General features: G+C 43.2%; 2 pseudogenes; both read left to right on the top strand.

Annotated features, from left to right (window-relative positions):
• Positions 1-10625: 10625 nt before the first annotated feature.
• On the top strand, positions 10626-13347 carry LOC136548322 (uncharacterized; annotated as a pseudogene).
• Positions 13348-13409: 62 nt separating this feature from the next.
• Positions 13410-14537, top strand: LOC136548321 (uncharacterized; annotated as a pseudogene).
• Positions 14538-17128: the final 2591 nt, after the last annotated feature.

Below are 17128 nucleotides of genomic sequence, written 5' to 3'. Positions count from 1 at the left end.
TTTGAGATGAAGATGGCACTGGCATTGGAACATAATTTTCATCACGGTCGCACATATCAAAATCCGCATCGGCCATAGCACTTTCGCGAATAAAATTATGTAAAGCCATGCATGCGAGGATAATTTTGGTTTGCTTCACCATTGAATATGATGGTAAGCTCAACAAGATCCTCCACTTCATTTTTAACACACCAAATGAGCGCTGAATGACATTACGAAGAGATGAATGTAAGTAATTGAATACCTCTCTTTTTCCACCTGGCCTTGGGCCTTGTCTAAACTCTGGTAAATGGTACTTCGTACCCTTGTACGGTACAAGATAACCGGCTCGATTAGGGTATCCCGAATCAACAAGATAAAATTTCCCTAGACACATACAACATTTCATGTTATTGAGCTGAAAAGATGATCCAAGACCTGAAAGCAGACAAGTATAGGTAGTATTGACAAAAGGGTAACACACTACGAAATCTGATAATCAAACTGATAAGACACATACAGTACTGTCATAGCCATATTTGATAACAAACTGATAGGACATGCAGCTAGCTAGCATTCAGTATTCAGCATTTCAATAATCAGCTCTGGGTTCAATAAACAGCTACTTCAATAATCAGCTAGCTTAGCTAGCATTTCAATAAATCTACTTCAATAATCAGCTAGCCAGCTAGCTAGTATCGAAAATCTACTTCAGTACAGGAAAATTTCAGCAAAGACAACTCTATTGAAGATGGATGGAGTTGGACACCTTGGTTTGTATCCTGGTTAGCTACTGAAATGCTAAATGCTAGCTTGCTGACATTCACAAAAATTCAGAAACTTAACATATAACATTCAGGTAATAGACAACTGAAAATTCAGAGACTTAACATAAAATATTCAGATATAAGTAAATCTCTGCACTGCACATTTCCTACTAAGAAAATTCAGAGACTTAGCACAATTCGGGAACTAAGAAACAACACACCTCAGGCAGCTTCACACAATATCACAGAACTCCTAGTGTTTCAGCAGGCAGCTTGACAAACCTACAACTACTGCTATGAAGGATAGCTGCCTGCACTGGCCTCCTGCTGCTCATATCCAAATTTCAAACTAAGGATCTAACATGTTCAGACTAAGGTTCCTGCTGCTCAAGTAGATCAATTATGGAACATTATCACTGTAAAATAATAGGCTGTTTGGAACATTATGGAACTAGCTATGAATTCTCATGAAGCAAATCTCTGCACTGCACATTATCACTGCAAAATAACAGTATGGAATGATATCTCAAGTAGATCAATTATGGAACATCGATCAGGGTGGTACGACACAAACGGAAATAATAATTGCTAGAAAAAAGTATCCACACAAAATTCCCAGGATAGAACGACCTAATTTTGAATTCCATTGCACTTTGCTGATCATTTTGACAGAGTGAGGTCGTGAACTCAGACTGAGGCTAAATTCACACAAATAACAGTATGTATGATAGATATCAGCAGTCAGCACTACTACTTGAGGAACAGAACGCTGCTCATTCTGCAGTTTACCCAAACTATACCAATAATGAATGTCAAAGGGCGCCTAGCTCAAACGGTTAGGTGACCCAGCAGCACTCCTCAGGTCCTGAGTTCGACTCCCTGTGGGAGTGGATTTCAGACTGAGGTTAAAAAAATCCCCTCGCCCGTCCCCATGTGCCAAAACGCAGTGGAAGGCCCCGGCCCGGTTCTCACAGGGTAACGGTACCTCCTGCGTCAGGATGGGGGCGGGGTTTCGGGGGTTTCCTCGATCTGTGTGAGAAGATATTCTTCTTAAAGGGAAAACCCGGAGCCGTCATAACCGCCCGCAGGTCGAGTTTTTTTTATACCAATAATGAATCCGAGTGAGATATGAATCATTTGAATGCTAAATAAATTAATTAATTGAAATTGAAGTGATATGACAATGCATCTGGGCACATCTGGGGCATCTCCTGATCGAGCGAGTGATGAGCTAGAAAGTTTTATAAAGCAGAGAAAAATTGCCAAACGAGTGAAGCACCCACCCGATCGTAGCTTCTCGGCTTGCGGGAAAGGAGGATCCGCTCGGAGCTTCTCGGCTTGCAGGAAAGGAGGATCCGCTCAGAGCTTCTCGGCTTGCAGGAATGGAGGATCCGCTCGGAGCAGGACGCGATGTGCCCCCCCCCCAAAGGGTAGTCCAGGAAGGCCCAGGAGTTCCTGGAATCTGGCCCAAAAACTTTTTAATAGTCAGCATTTTCGATCTTTTAGCCCATAAAAATTCTAGCCCAAGAAAGAACCGGAAGAAGCCACATCCCGTCCCGAGCCCCCGAGGCCGCGAGTCTGCGACACTTGACCGTGAGGTGGACGGCGTCCCTGCGGACTCCACCAGCGCGAGCGCCGCCGTCCCTGAGCACCGAGGTCGAGCTGCCCAAGCGCGGAGCGCAGCACACCGCCGGCCGCCCCGCCTGGCGGCTGGGCCTGGCGCTAGTCGCTGTTGCTGAGCCTGTGCGGCACAGCCGTTGGTGTGCCGAGGTGCCGAGCAGTGCGGGACCCGCCACAGCGCAAGTCCACGGCAGTGCGGGAGCTAATCCTGCGGTCTAGGCGGCGGCGGTAAGATGGTGATGGTGTCAGGTGGCGGGGGGAACGCGTGGGCAAAGGAGATGACCATCCGTCACAGGATAGCCAGCATGTGCGCTCCACACCCTGATGCAATCTCTCTGTTCTTTGTAAGAAAAGGGATTCTTTTCTATCAAGCTGCTAACTACCATTATCTGTATGGATTTGGGTTCAGATTCAATAAGACGCAGGAACACTTCCCTACTCTGAAGGACTACAACGATTTGAACCTTTCAATTGTATTATCTCAATTTGGTTAATTTATAGCTATTTTACCGAACTTTTTCTTTGAATTTTGTCGTGTTGCACATGAAAATTTTTAACTAGAACTACCCTGATTTCAAATCCTGGGTCCGCCACTGGGGCGAGGGAAGCGAGGCGGGGTGGAGGGGCGTGGCGCGGCAGGCGAGCACCCGGCGGCGCTGGCAAGCGCCCCCCGCACGGGCGTGCAACGGTGCGAGTGCGAGACAGTCACGCAAGGATAATTGGGTTAGCTTTAAAAAAAATGGATAATAGGGTTACTATTATCTGACCGGCAAATTTGCCCGTACATTGCAATCGAAATCAGACTCTGTATTGTAGTTACATGCAAGTTATTTTAGGCCTGTTTGGTTCTCTGTCCCTGCACGAGACTAAAGCAAAATTAAACTGTAGTCCGTTAGCTTATTTAGTTTTAGTAGTGCTGGACAAAATACTAGTGGCTCACAAACTCGCTCAACCCGTATCTGGTTCGGCTTAGCTTGTTTTAACTTTTTTCACTAGCTGAGCTGGAAATCTAGTTCGTTGTTTTAACGAGCCAGCTTGCGAGCTGCTCACGAGCTCAAACGAGCTGAGGCTTATCAACCCACGACCATGAATCCAGAAGATGCTGATGCTGATGCTGACCTAGAAGTGTACACGTATTCCATTGATATGTAATCCTTATTTTCAGCTGTTTCATATGAATTTTAATTTTATAATTGTTGGGGTACTTAAATATTGATTTATAGATTATTTTTCAGGGAGAAGATGATGATGCTGACATTGAATTTGTGGACTTTTCTAAGTCTGTGGTGGCAAGCAACTAGTAAGTATGCTGAAACTGTAAGGATCATGGATGGACCAGTTATATTGTATGGTTGATACTTTTGATGAACCTGATTTATATTAATCATGTATTGTTGCATAATAGTGGACGTCACCTTCTGAATTATTGTGGCATAAACATTATAAATATGTGTGTCCTATTTTTTTATAACTCGCGAGCTAAACGAGCCAGCTCGAGCTCGCTAAGGAGCCAAGCTGAGCTACCCCTCTAGCTCGTAATATTAACGAGCCAGCTCGAACCGGACTGAACCGAGCTGGCTCGATATCCAGCCCTAGGTTTTATGGACTAAAAGTGACTAAAGACCATTAAGACAGATGAGTAAAGACCAAAATACCCCTACTTCTCTTGCCTAGCCGTGCGAGGAAAGGGGCACGCCGCGAGCTGGGAGTCCATGTCGCCAAGGAGCCTAGGTCGCCGAGGCGCGCACGTCGCCGGCCCAGTGCGAGGGCCGCTGGGGACGCCAGGCTTGGGCGCGGCCACCAAGGATGCCGAGCTAGGGTGCGGTCCCCAAAGCGCAGGACGTTGGGCTGGGGCGCGGCCACTGAGGATGCCGGGCTAGGGTGCGGTCACCAGAGCGTAGGGACGTTGGGCTGGGGCACGACCGCCGGAGCGAAGGTACGAGGCGCAGCCACCGGGGACACTAGGCACGACCGCAGCCCGCCGAAGCACGCGGCACGTTGGTGACATGGCCACCGGGCGCGAGCAGGAGAGATGGCGCCGCCAGTTGCGCTCGGGAAGAAGACAAGGCAAGAAAAGGACGTAATAAAAGAAGAGAGAGAGAGGAGCATGGAGTGTCGGCCAGTGGTCCCAAATAGTCTCCCCAAGGGACTACAACTCACTAGTCTCTAGTCACTCTATTAGTCCCTCATGTTTGATTAAAAAGGACTAAGATACCGTTTGTTTCGCTTCAATGTAACGTAATCCCTTTGCGATGGTAAGTGTTTGCGTTAAATCGTATTTGTTTTCACCTCCACCGCAATCAAATCCTGTGTAATCAGATACGGTGGTGTACAAAATTGATACCCCTCCCATCCCTACATAATCGGATAGCACGGGACCACGCAGCACGGCACCCATCGTCTTCGACTCCTGATCGCAACTCATTTCTTCTCAGCTCGGCGTTTCATGGAGGCTATCCTCCATAGCGCCGCAGCCCCGCCTCCACCCCCTCCCCGCCCCGCCTTCGTCGCCACCCGCGAGCGCACACACCTAGCAAGGACAGCGACGGCGAGGCTCTACTCCCCCGTTCATCCCCAAGGATGGATCTGTGGCGGCCGGTGGGCTTAGGGCGGTGGCGGCGTGAACACAGGTGCATCTCGACCCAAGGCTGGCAGTGCGGTGATGGGTTTGCTGATGTTCTTTACAGCGCGGTGGCGGCGCGAACACAACTGCATGGATCTAGGAGCACTCGCACCAGACAGCTTGCCGTCGGGCAGCTTCTTATTTTTCATTTACGTTACAGTGCAGAAACCAAACAAAGCTAGGGATTTGTTACATTGTTACCGTTAGCACTGCTTTCTGATTCCAATGACGTTTGCGTTACAATTCCCAAACCAAACAGCACCTAAGAGGGACTAAAATTTAGTCCCTAGTCTCTAGTCCCAAGGAACTAAACAGCCCTTAACTTGTATAAGCATGAGTCATATGATGAGTTCGATTGATGGAAGATTTGGGTATTAAATAATTAGTTACGGCATATAAGATATAGATAACATGATGAATATCTCTATATTTAAGTAGTGAAATTGTCCATATTCCAACGGAGATTGATGATAAGAAATATATATATATATATATATATATATATATATATATATATATATATATATATATATATATATATATATATATATATATATATATATATATATATATATATATATATACAGGATCGGTTGCTACCTGCGTATGACAGTATACCGTGACGGTATGGTATACTCCGTATATATATTTAAGTAGTGAAATTGTTCATTGCTTCATTTATGCCGGGAGATACCGTGACGGTATGGTATACTCCGTATGGTATACCGCATGGGTATTACCAGTAACAGTACGACGACGACTTCCTCGTGAACCGGGACGCCATGCTGTAGGGCGTGACCAGTCCGACACCTCAAAGCCACCCGCGCGGGCTGCGGCGCCACGCTGGCCACCAATGCGCAGTGCTACCTGCGCAGTCCGACACCTTTTCAACAGGCTAATCAAGATGAGGGCTACCCAAGTTTTCCTGTTGCTTGCCTTCATGGTGCTGCTATCAAGTATATCTCTGCCTATATATATATTGCAGCTATATATTAATAATTTGTTACATGCATTAGGATCTATCATATAACTGTTGCTTTAATCCTATTTCACAAGTGTTGTTACAGTTGTTTTGATAAAAATTTCTTGTTGAGATTTGCAGATGAGGTAGGAACAATTGCATCAACTGAAAGTAGCAGCAATGAAGATTGTGAACCAGTAGTTATTAAGTTGGGTGACGATTGTATCCCGAAGGACTGCAACCACAATTGCATTGCCCTCGGAGCTCGTAGTGGAAACTGCATCGGAGGGCCGGCATGCAATTGTGTTTTCTGTGGACCCAGGCATGCGCCACCTCCGCTACAATAGGATTCTGTTACATGGATGCTGCAGCCGCAATGCTGCTGCTGATGTTTAGGAACTTCTGCTCAAGGATAGATTCATAGATGTGTACCAACAGTAACAGCGCTGGAGCAAGTTAAATGGCTGGAATAATTGACTAGTGATTTCTTAAAGAGGAATATGTCTGTGCTTTTATCCAAAGCAAAAAATTACAAGAAATGAAAATATAATTTGCTAGCGCTATGCTCTATATATATATATATAATTTGAAATGTATGCAAATAGTAGTTCATCTCATCACCAAAGTGATGATTACCATGGAACGTGCATTGGATGCCACCTTGTCGGTGCATTTCGTCCTATCTTGTTTTCCCCCAACATTGAGGTTCACTTGGATAATGAAATAAGAGCATCTCCAATAGTTTCAAAAAAAAAAATCAGTTGGTAAATCAATGCATTTTTCAAGTGACTAAATAAAAGTTGGGAGCATATTTGTCAGCTTCCTCCAACTGATTTTAAAATCTCGCTACTAAATATAGAAGAAGTTTTTTATCAGAAATCATGAACTATTTTTAAATCACACCACCATTTTTATACTTTCTTTCTCTCTTGTACATTTGCATTAGCGTGTTTTTTCCATATCCTTAGTCATGGATCTTCGATAAAACTGTAAACTCACATGGGTCTACCCATCTCCCTTGATGCATTTTCTATCACATTTGATGATATCCCTTTTGTAAAGGGACTTAGCAAGTTTTTGTCTGTTTGAATATAAGTCATAGCTATTACTCCGGAGTTTCTTAATTTTCTGATAGACTTCAAGCGTCTTTTAACATGTCTTGTTGACTTCACATTATCCTTAGCATTGTTCACCTTGACAATAACCGTTTGGTTTTCATGGTTCATAAGGATAGTTGGTATTGGTTTTTCAACCATCGACAAGTCAATCAAGAGCTCATGCATGCATTCTACTTCTGCATTAGTTGTATCCAAAGCAGTAAGTTCTGCTTTTATGGTTGACTTCGTCAAAATGGTATGTTTGCAAGACCTCCATGACACTGTGCGACCACCAAGAGTAAACACATACCCATTTGTGGCATCGAGTTCATCAACATCAGATATCCAATTTGAACCATTATATCCATCAAGCACAATTAGATGGCTAGAATAGTGAGTCCCATAAGTCATTGTACCTTTAGGATAACGCAAGACCCTCTCAAGTGCATGTCAACGATCATCACTCAGGTTGGACATGAACCCGCTCAATTTGCTAATAGCAAAATAGATGTCTGGCCTTGTTGCACTAACTAGGTAAATGAGTGAATCGATAATTTGAGAGTACCTCAAGTATTCTCCAGATATCCTCTTGTTCTTTCTTAATGTTGCATTGGGATCATGAGGTGTTGGAGAAGGCTTGCTATCCATAAGGCTAAATTGGCTCAAGACCTTCACAACATAGTGAGACTACAACAAAATAATCCTACTCTCGTCTTACTCGCAAAAAGAAAACCCTACTCTCATCCTTAATCAACTTGATATTTAGAATCACATCTGCTTCTCCTAGATCTTTCATGTCAAAGCTTGACTCTTTTGACAAAAAAAGACTTGACTTCATTGATCGCATCAATTTTGTATACAAAATCAGAGCATCATCAACACATAAACATAATATAACAGATACACCCCCACCATTGTGATAATACACACACCTATCAACCTCGTTAACAGCAAAGCCCATAGAGGTTAAAGTTCGGTCAAACTTTTTATGCCATTGCTTAAGTGCTTGTTTGAAGCCATACAAATATTTCAATAACTTACACCACCTCGAGGTCTTCACCATTTTACTACAAATCCATTAGACTGATTCATGTAGATTTCCTCATCCAACTCTCCATCAAGGAAAACTGTCTCATAGCTCGAATTGATAGTGATAACCCAACTGGCAATGGTAGGAGTCTAGGAGTGATTATTGAAGCCTCTGAATGGAGGCAGTATGAATACTAAGTATACGTACCGGTGAAGTTGCTAGAGGGGACGTGGACTATTCATGCTAGAGCTCCACAAGGGCACCAAGCACGGATGTGAGTCTAGTATTTGTGCAGGCTTCAAAAGGGCGTGTGTCGACTATCCATGAATGAAGACTTCAAAAGGGCACCAACACAAATACTCCATCAATCCTAGAAAGAAAGTCACCCTATTCGCTTGAGCTTATTCAGAACTACTTTTCAGCCATGGAACAATGTTTTTCTTTCACAACATTTCCGTATAAGCATCAGCATAAGCCAAATTTCAGCATTAGTGAACAGGGAGAGTGACTTAGGGTTTTGTGCAGGTAAAAATTTCTTAAGTTTGACTAGGTATGTAAAAAATATTAGCAACAATTTGTATATCCGAATAAGCTTATTATGAAAATATATTCAACAATTAATCTAATAATACTTATTATGCACCATACATATTATTAATCTCTTGTGTATATTTGGTCAAAGTTGAAAATATTTGAATTCTCAGGAAATGAGAATGACACAATTTGTGGGCTGAGGGAGTATGTCACTATGGGCGCATGAATATTACTGTTGGCTATGTCACTACGAGCCCTCGCTACCATGTGTTGCCTCATGAACTAGCAGGAATACTTCGATCGCAACCGTTCCGCGCAGATGAAATGCTCTGCACTAATGATTGCAATTCCATTAGTCCTTTCCACAAAAAATCCATTAGCACATTAGAGGACTGAGTTACTTATGATTTTGTTAGCCCATATTGATTGCATTCATTTATATTAATTTGCTGCAACTCATCTACTACAATATTTCAAGCAAATATACAAATACACCTAAAGAGCAATAAGCAGTAGCAATGCCTTGTTATATACATTAATTTCCTACTCTAGAATGAGCCAGTAGATACGCTCATACTGATAATCACAATTAAATGCTACTATATTTTTTCAGGAGATGATGTACTGCCACATAAGATTAATGTGCTTCCAAGAATTAATAGTCCCAAACCACCATATATAAGACACGTTTGCTATCCACATAGGTCAAACATTTAGCAACTAGTTGCACATTTCAACACCATTAATTCTTCAAGTCACCCTTTCAGTAGGCTAATCAAGATGAGGACTACCCAAATTTTCATGTTCCTTGCCTTCATGGTGCTGCTCACAAGTATATCTTGACCTATGCAGCTATATATTAATAATGTGTTTCAATCCTATTCACAAGTGTTGTTATAGTTGTTTTGAGAATATTTTTCTTGTTGAGATTTGCAGATGGGGTAGGAATAATGGCATCAACAGAAAGTAGCAACAATGCAAAATGTGTTCCCAAAGTTATTATGTTGGGTGACAATTGTATCTCGAAGAACTGCAAGCACACACTAGTAGAGAACAGACTTTTGGTTCAAGGCTTTAGTCCTGGCCATTTTGGGGCCCAGGACTAAAGAAAGGATTAGTCCCGGATGGAGCTACCAACCGGGACTAAAGTCCCCTGCCTAATGGCTTGAGGAGCAACTTTTGCAGGGGGGGGGGCAGGAGGGGACCTTTAGTCCTGGTTGGTGGCTCAAACCAGGACTAAAGGTCATCCTCCAGTCCTGGTTGGAGCTACCAGCCGTGACTAAACCTTTAATCCCGCTTGGTGGCTCTAATCATGACTAGAATTGTACCTGTAGTCTGGGTTTATACAACAAACTGGGACTACATGTCCCGAGCTATATACTTTCTCCTTCTTCCTCCCCCAGCCCGAGCCATTCAAGCTCTCTGCCTGCTCTCTGTTCTTGCTCGTGGAAGGAGTTCATGCTTGCGGGATTGGTGAAGACTTCATTCCTCCATCCATTCTTCGGTTCTAAAGGTTACCAACTTCATCCTCCCATGTTTCATCACTAGCATGGCTCATTTCTTGGTCTAGAAATAGAGAAATTTGTGTTTTTTTTAGATTAGGAATGATGGTAGATTCTTTTTGATTTATATACTAATTGAGCTCAAAATCACTTGGTAGTTTGAATATGAAGATGAAGGAAGCTTATAGTAGTTCATCAAAACTAGTATGCACCTTTCATTGCCTCATTTCATGGTCTAGAAATAGAGATTTTTTGGTTTTCTAGATTGGGAATAATGGTGGATATTTTTTATTTATATGACATTTGAGCTCAAAATCACTTGATAGTTTGCATCTGTAGATGAAGGAATCTTATAGTAGCTCATCAAAACTAGTATGCACCTTTCATTGCCTCATTTCATGGTTTAGAAATAGAGAAATAAAAGGTTTTTTAGTATATAGCTCATTTAATTCCATGGTTCATAAAATAAGAAATTTATAATAGTTGATGAAAATGAGTATAGAGAGTCATAGATGGTGACTGCTTCTGGGTCCTCGGCCTCGCATGGGGTCCCTAAGCGACGGAGGCCGGACCTCCCTCTCATTGCGTACAAGAAGTGTGGACAGAAGATTGTGAGGGAGTACAAGGCGAAGAAGAAGGGTCCCAACCAAGGGCGCATCTTCTACACTTGTCCGGATCACGAAGTGAGTAATTTTTGTCATGTTTTGTTATGCTTTGTAGCCATTTTTTGTGATGATTTTGATTAAAGTTCTTGATTTATTGTTGTAATTTCAGTGGGATGGCATTGGATCATGTGACGGTTGGTACTATGAGGAAGAGTTTGTTGAGCACGTCAAAAAATCTCTAGCAAAGGCGACTAAGGTGACTGATGAGAGTGCACCTTTGTATGATGAGGCAGTGAACCAGCAGAAGAATGATCTATCTGTTTTAGTTGGAATTGGTCGCAAAATCCTTATTCTGCTGAAATGCATTCTAGGTTTAGTTTGTTTAGTGCTATTTGGGATTGTCTACATTGTATCAAGGCTTTATTAAATTAATGTTCGAGAGTACGTGAAACAGCTGTGTGGTATAGGATATTAATTAACCATGTTGATTGATGGATATTTTGGATCTTTTAATTAACTACTAATCATGCATATTGTATAATATGGGTTATTATAAGTTTTTGATGTGGTGTACGTCATGTAATGCAGATGAACCGACAATGGATGAACCGCCGCTCCCCAAAGTTCATTAGGGACGTGCATGAATTCATAAATGTGGCCAAGGCAAACACATGGAATGGTTTCATGTGCTGCCCATGTGTTCTATGTAAGAATGAGAAGAATTATTCTTGCTCAAGGATCCTACATGAACACGTGTTTACGTTGGGTTTCATGCCAAACTATATTTGTTGGACTAAGCATGGAGAAAGAGGTGTTATAATGGAAGAAGATGAAGAAGTAGAAGAAGGGGATGATGACAACATTCTTATTCATGGTTTTGCTAAATATGGTGCCTTTGATGATACTGCAATGGGGGAAGCTGAAGAAGAGGTAGCGGCAGAAGATGAGCCTGCTGATGATCTTGGTTAGGCCATCCGTGATGCATAGAGAGAATGCAAAAGTGAAAAGGAGAAGATCAAGTTCGAGCGCATGCTAGAGGATCACAAGAAATTGCTATACCCGACTTGTGAAGAGGGGCAAAAAAAAGTTGGGTACCACACTTGAATTGCTGCAATGGAAGGCAAAGAATGGTATATCCGATAAGGGATTTGGGGAGTTACTAACTATCACAAAGAAGATGCTTCCGAAGGCAAACAAATTGCCCGCCATTGCATACACAACAAAACAGGTCGTCTGCCCTCTAGGATTAGAAATCTAGATGATACATGCATGTCCTAATGACTACAACCTCTATCGCGATGAGTACGATAATTTGGATGCATGCCTAGTATGGCATGCATCGCTGTATAAGATCAGGCGAGATGACCCTGGTGATGTTGAGGGTGACATTGAACATCCTAGGAAGACAATTCCTGCCAAGGTGATGTGGTATACTCCTATAATACCACGCTTGAAATGTTTGTTCAGAAACAAAGAGCATGCAAAGTTGCTATGATGGAACAAAGAAGACCAAAAGGAAGACGATATGTTGAGACACCCTGCTGATGGGTCCAAGTGGAGAGCAATCAACAGAGAATTCCCGAGGTTTGCAGATGATACAGGAAACTTAAGGTTTGCTTTAAGTATAAATGACATGAATCCTTTTGGGGAGTAGAGCAACAGTCATATCACTTGGCCTGTTACTCTATGTATCTACAACCTTCCTCCATGGTTGTGCATGAAGTAGAAGTTCATTATGATGCCAGTGCTCATCCAAGGCCCGAAGCAACTTGAAAATGACATTGATGTGTACCTGAGTCCATTAGTGGAGGAACTTCTACTTTTGTGGAGTAGCACAGGCGTACATGTGTGGGATGAGTACAAACATAAACACTTTGACCTACGAGCATTGTTGTTCATAACAATCAATGATTGGCCCGCTCTTAGTAATCTTTCAGGATAGTCAAACAAGGGATATAATGCATGCACACACTGTTTTCATGACATGGAAGGTAGATTTTTGAAACAATGTCGAAAGGTCATGTACATGGGCCATCATCGATTTCTTCCATTGAATCATGCCCTAAGAAAGAGAGGCAAGCATTTTAAAGGTAAGGCAGAGTGCCAAACAAAGCCTGACAATCGTAGTGGTGAGGATGTATTCAATATGGTCAAGGATCTACAAGTAGTCTTTGGGAAGGGACCTAGCAGCCAACATGTTCTGAATGATGCTAATGACCACGCACGCATGTGGAAGAAGAAGTCCATATTTTGGGAGCTACCCTACTGGCAAGTCCTAGAGGCCCGCATCACGATCGACGTGATGCACCTGACGAAGAATCTTTGTGTGAACCTGCTAGGCTTCATGGGTGTGTATGGGAAGTCTAAGGACACACTGGAAGCAAGACAAGACGTGCAGTGTATGAAAGAACAAGTGAGCCTGCATCCAGAGAAGGTAGATGATGGATGCCAGTACTTAAGTCCTACCAACTACACTCTTAGCAAAGAAGAGAAGGAAAGCATGTTTGAATACCTAAATAGCATCAAGGTCCCATCTGGCTTCTCCTCAAATGTAAAGGGGATAATAAATATGGCAGAGAAGAAATTTCTAAACTTAAAGTCTCATGACTACCACGTGCTTATGACGTAATTACTTCCGATTGCATTGAGAGGGATTCTACCTCCAAATGTATGATTAGCCACCGTGAAACTATGTGCATTCCTCAACACAATTTCTCAGAAGGCAATCAATCCAGCGCATCTCGCAAAGCTACAGAATGATCTGGTCCAATGTCTTGTCAGCTTTGAGTTGGTGTTCCTGCCATCTTTCTTTAATATTATGACGCACCTACTAGTTCACTTGATCAAAGAGATTAGTATTCTTGGCCAGAAGGAAGCATCTCCAAGGGCTATGAAACAGAGGAGGTCATTGAGTTCTGCGTTGATTTTATTCCTGACCTCGACCCGATTGGTGTTTCTGAATCACGACATGAGGGGAGACTAAGTGGAAATGGAACACTAGGGAAGAAAGCATATATTTTCAAGGAGGTCGATTAGTTTCGTAAAGCACACTACATAGTTTTGTAGAACTCCTTGGTGGATCTGTTTATCGAGGTACACAAGGACATTGTATGTGGCAAATTCCCAGGGAGGTCTGAAGCCTGGATTACGCGTCGGCACATGGAAACTTTCGGCGTTTGGTTGTGAAAACAATGTTGGGGTGATGAGAGTCTAGATGAGCAACTGTACTTGTTGTCTAGGGAACTGTCTTGGCATATCCTGACATTCAAAGGGTACGAGATAAATGGCAGTACATTTTACACGATAGCCCAATATAAAGGGAGCACCAACCAAAACAGTGGTGTTCGCATAGATGCCACGGACCCAAATGGGAATAAGGAAACATATTATGGCGGGATAGAGGAGATATGAGAACTAGACCATGGACCTTATTTTAAGGTCCCTTTGTTTTGGTGCCAATGGGTGAGGGTGACCGAAGGTGGGGTAACAGTTGACTATTAGTACAGAATGACAGCAGTGGACCTCAACAATCTTGGATATAGAGTAGAACCATTCATCTTAGCCAAGGATGTGAATCAGGTGTTCTATGTGAAGGACATGTCCACCAAACCGAAGAAAGGAAAAAAAAACAACAACGTCTCAGACAATGAGCCAAAGCGCCACATAGTTCTTTTAGGGAAAATAAACATCATGGGAATCGAGGATAGGTCTAACATGTTAGAAGATTATGAAAAGAATGATGGAATTCCACCCTTCATAGTGAACAGCAACCTAAGCATCCGGCTAAATGATGAGGACACTCCATGGTCTAAAATTTGAATTCCAAAATCTACCATTGTTTTTCAAGCATCTAATGACACTAATTTGAGCCAACTATCAGACAACTTCAAACTGGCACCAACATAAAGTGTGTGTCGACTATCCATGTAGACTTCAAAGGGAATTGCTGGCGCTCGGACGTCCGATGGGATAGGATTCCATCGGACGGTAACCTGGGCATGCTACCACCGAATGGCCTAGCAGAACGACCTCTTAGAAAACGCCATCGTGTGACCCTGGCTTTGGCTGCCAGCCCGCCTGCCCCCACCTGCTGTGCTGCGCCATTCGCTGTTGCACGCACGCATCCGTCCTTGTTTGCCTCGCCCCGCCTAGCACACGCACCCCACCCTTGTCCACCTTTTGCCCCGCCCCGCGTCCTGCGCTCCTTCCCCTGGACCCCCTCCTCTCTCTCCATGCAGGCGAGACCCGGGAGTCAGGATGAGGACGAGCACGCCCCATCCGTAAGACACTAGGCGCACTATGCGCCCCTTCCCCCGGCGCCCGAGCCATGTCCCCATGACTCGGAACATACCTCTGAAACACGAAAATACTTGCAACATGAAACACTTGAAAGCAACAGACGTCTGAAGTAGATGAAATATTTGGAACATGCACTTGCAACATGTGTGTGAAATATATGCAACATCAAAGAAAACACTTGCAACTTGCAACATGAAAACACTTATTGCAACATAAGACTGAAACAGCTAAAACATTTTGAACATACTCTTGCAACATAGGTGTGAAACATGTGCAACATTCAGATCAAAAGCGTTTGCAACATACGTCTAAAACAGATGAAAACATTTTGAACAAACGATTGCAACATGCCTTTGAAACACTTGCACCTTATGCAACATACCGATTTACTTTTGTAACATTCATATGAAACACTTGCAACATATATACCTCTGATAACATCTGGAACACTTGAAATATATATTTGCAACATAGGGGGAGGGAGAGGCCAGGGCCGGTTGATTCTGGCTTCGGAGTGTGGGAGCCTGCGCTGAGCAGTAGCGTGTGAGCACCAGCAGAGGCGCGCTGACGACTTGAGGTGCACGACGACACCACCAGCACCAGCAGAGGCGGTGGCGCACCTGACGACACGGGTGGGACTGTCGGAGCAAGGAGCGAGAGGCGTTGGATGGGGCACATGATGGGCACGAGCCAGGAGCGAGCAATCCAGGATGTGGACGCACGGGGGAGATGGCCGATGCGGCGAATGCGGAGTGGGGAGGGCTAACGGCCGCACGGCGTTATGAAGCGTGCGATGGGCGAGCGAGTAGGAAGATATTTTTGAAAGAGATGAGGGAGACGTACAGAGGAGGAGGCAGGCTTGTTGGACCGGTAGCGCGTGACGTCCGTCCTATCAGACGCCTGACCCTGTGCATTACCAGACTTGAAATGGGCACCAACATAAATATAAAATATGTCAGTATCGGTGCACGAATAGTTTTTATTATTCCTGTTGGCTCTCATGAGCTGCAGGAATACTTGGACCACAACCGTTCTATTCTTGCTAGTATGGCTGGGCCGACGCGGATGAGATGTTCTGCACTAATTATTGCAAATTCCATTAGTTCTTTTTCCACCAAAAAAGAATTCATTAGCACATTAAAGGACTAAGGTACTTATGAGCCTGTCAGCCCATATTAATTGCATTTATTTCTATTAATTTGCTGCAAGTCATGTACTATTGTATTTCAAGGAAATATGCAATATAGCTAAAGATCAATAGCAATGCCTTGTTATACATTAATATCTCACTCTAGAATAGTCAGTAGATAACTAGATATGCTCATACTGATAATCTCAATTAAATGCTACTACATATATATACATAATTTTTCAGGAGATTATGTAGTGCCATATAATATTAATGTGCTTCCAAAAATAACAAGTTCGGATCCACTATATATAAGACACGTTTACTATCCACACAGATCAGACATTCAGCAACTAGCTGCACATTTTTCAACACCATTAACACCTTTTCAACAGGCTAATCAAGATGACGGCTACCCAAGTTTTCCTGTTGCTTGCCTTCATGGTGCTGCTATCAAGTATACCTCTGCCTATATATATATTGCAGCTATATATTAATAATTTGTTACATGCATTAGGATCTATCATATAACTGTTGCTTTAATCCTATTTCACAAGTGTTGTTACAGTTGTTTTGATAAAAATTTCTTGTTTAGATTTGCAGATGAGGTAGGAACAATTGCATCAACTGAAAGTAGCAGCAATGAAGATTGTGAACCAGCAGTTATTAAATTGGGTGACGATTGTATCCCGAAGGACTGCAACCACAATTGCATTGCCCACGGAGCTCGTAGTGGAAACTGCATCGGAGGGCCGGCATGCAATTGTGTTTTCTGTGGACCCAGGCATGCGCCACCTCGGCTACAATAGGATTCTGTTGCATGGATGCTGCAGCCGCAATGCTGCTGCTGATGTTTAGGAACTTCTGCTCAAGGATAGATTCATAGATGTGTACCAACAGTAACAGCGCTGGAGCAAGTTAAATGGCTGGAATAATTGACTAGTGATTTCTTAAAGAGGAATATGTCTGTGCTTTTATCCAA

Source organism: Miscanthus floridulus, chromosome 4, assembly GCF_019320115.1.
Source record: "Miscanthus floridulus cultivar M001 chromosome 4, ASM1932011v1, whole genome shotgun sequence".
In the NCBI taxonomy this organism is placed as follows: Eukaryota; Viridiplantae; Streptophyta; class Magnoliopsida; order Poales; family Poaceae; genus Miscanthus; species Miscanthus floridulus.
Note: the sequence above shows the minus strand (reverse complement) of the source record. Positions and strands in the feature narration are given on the sequence as shown.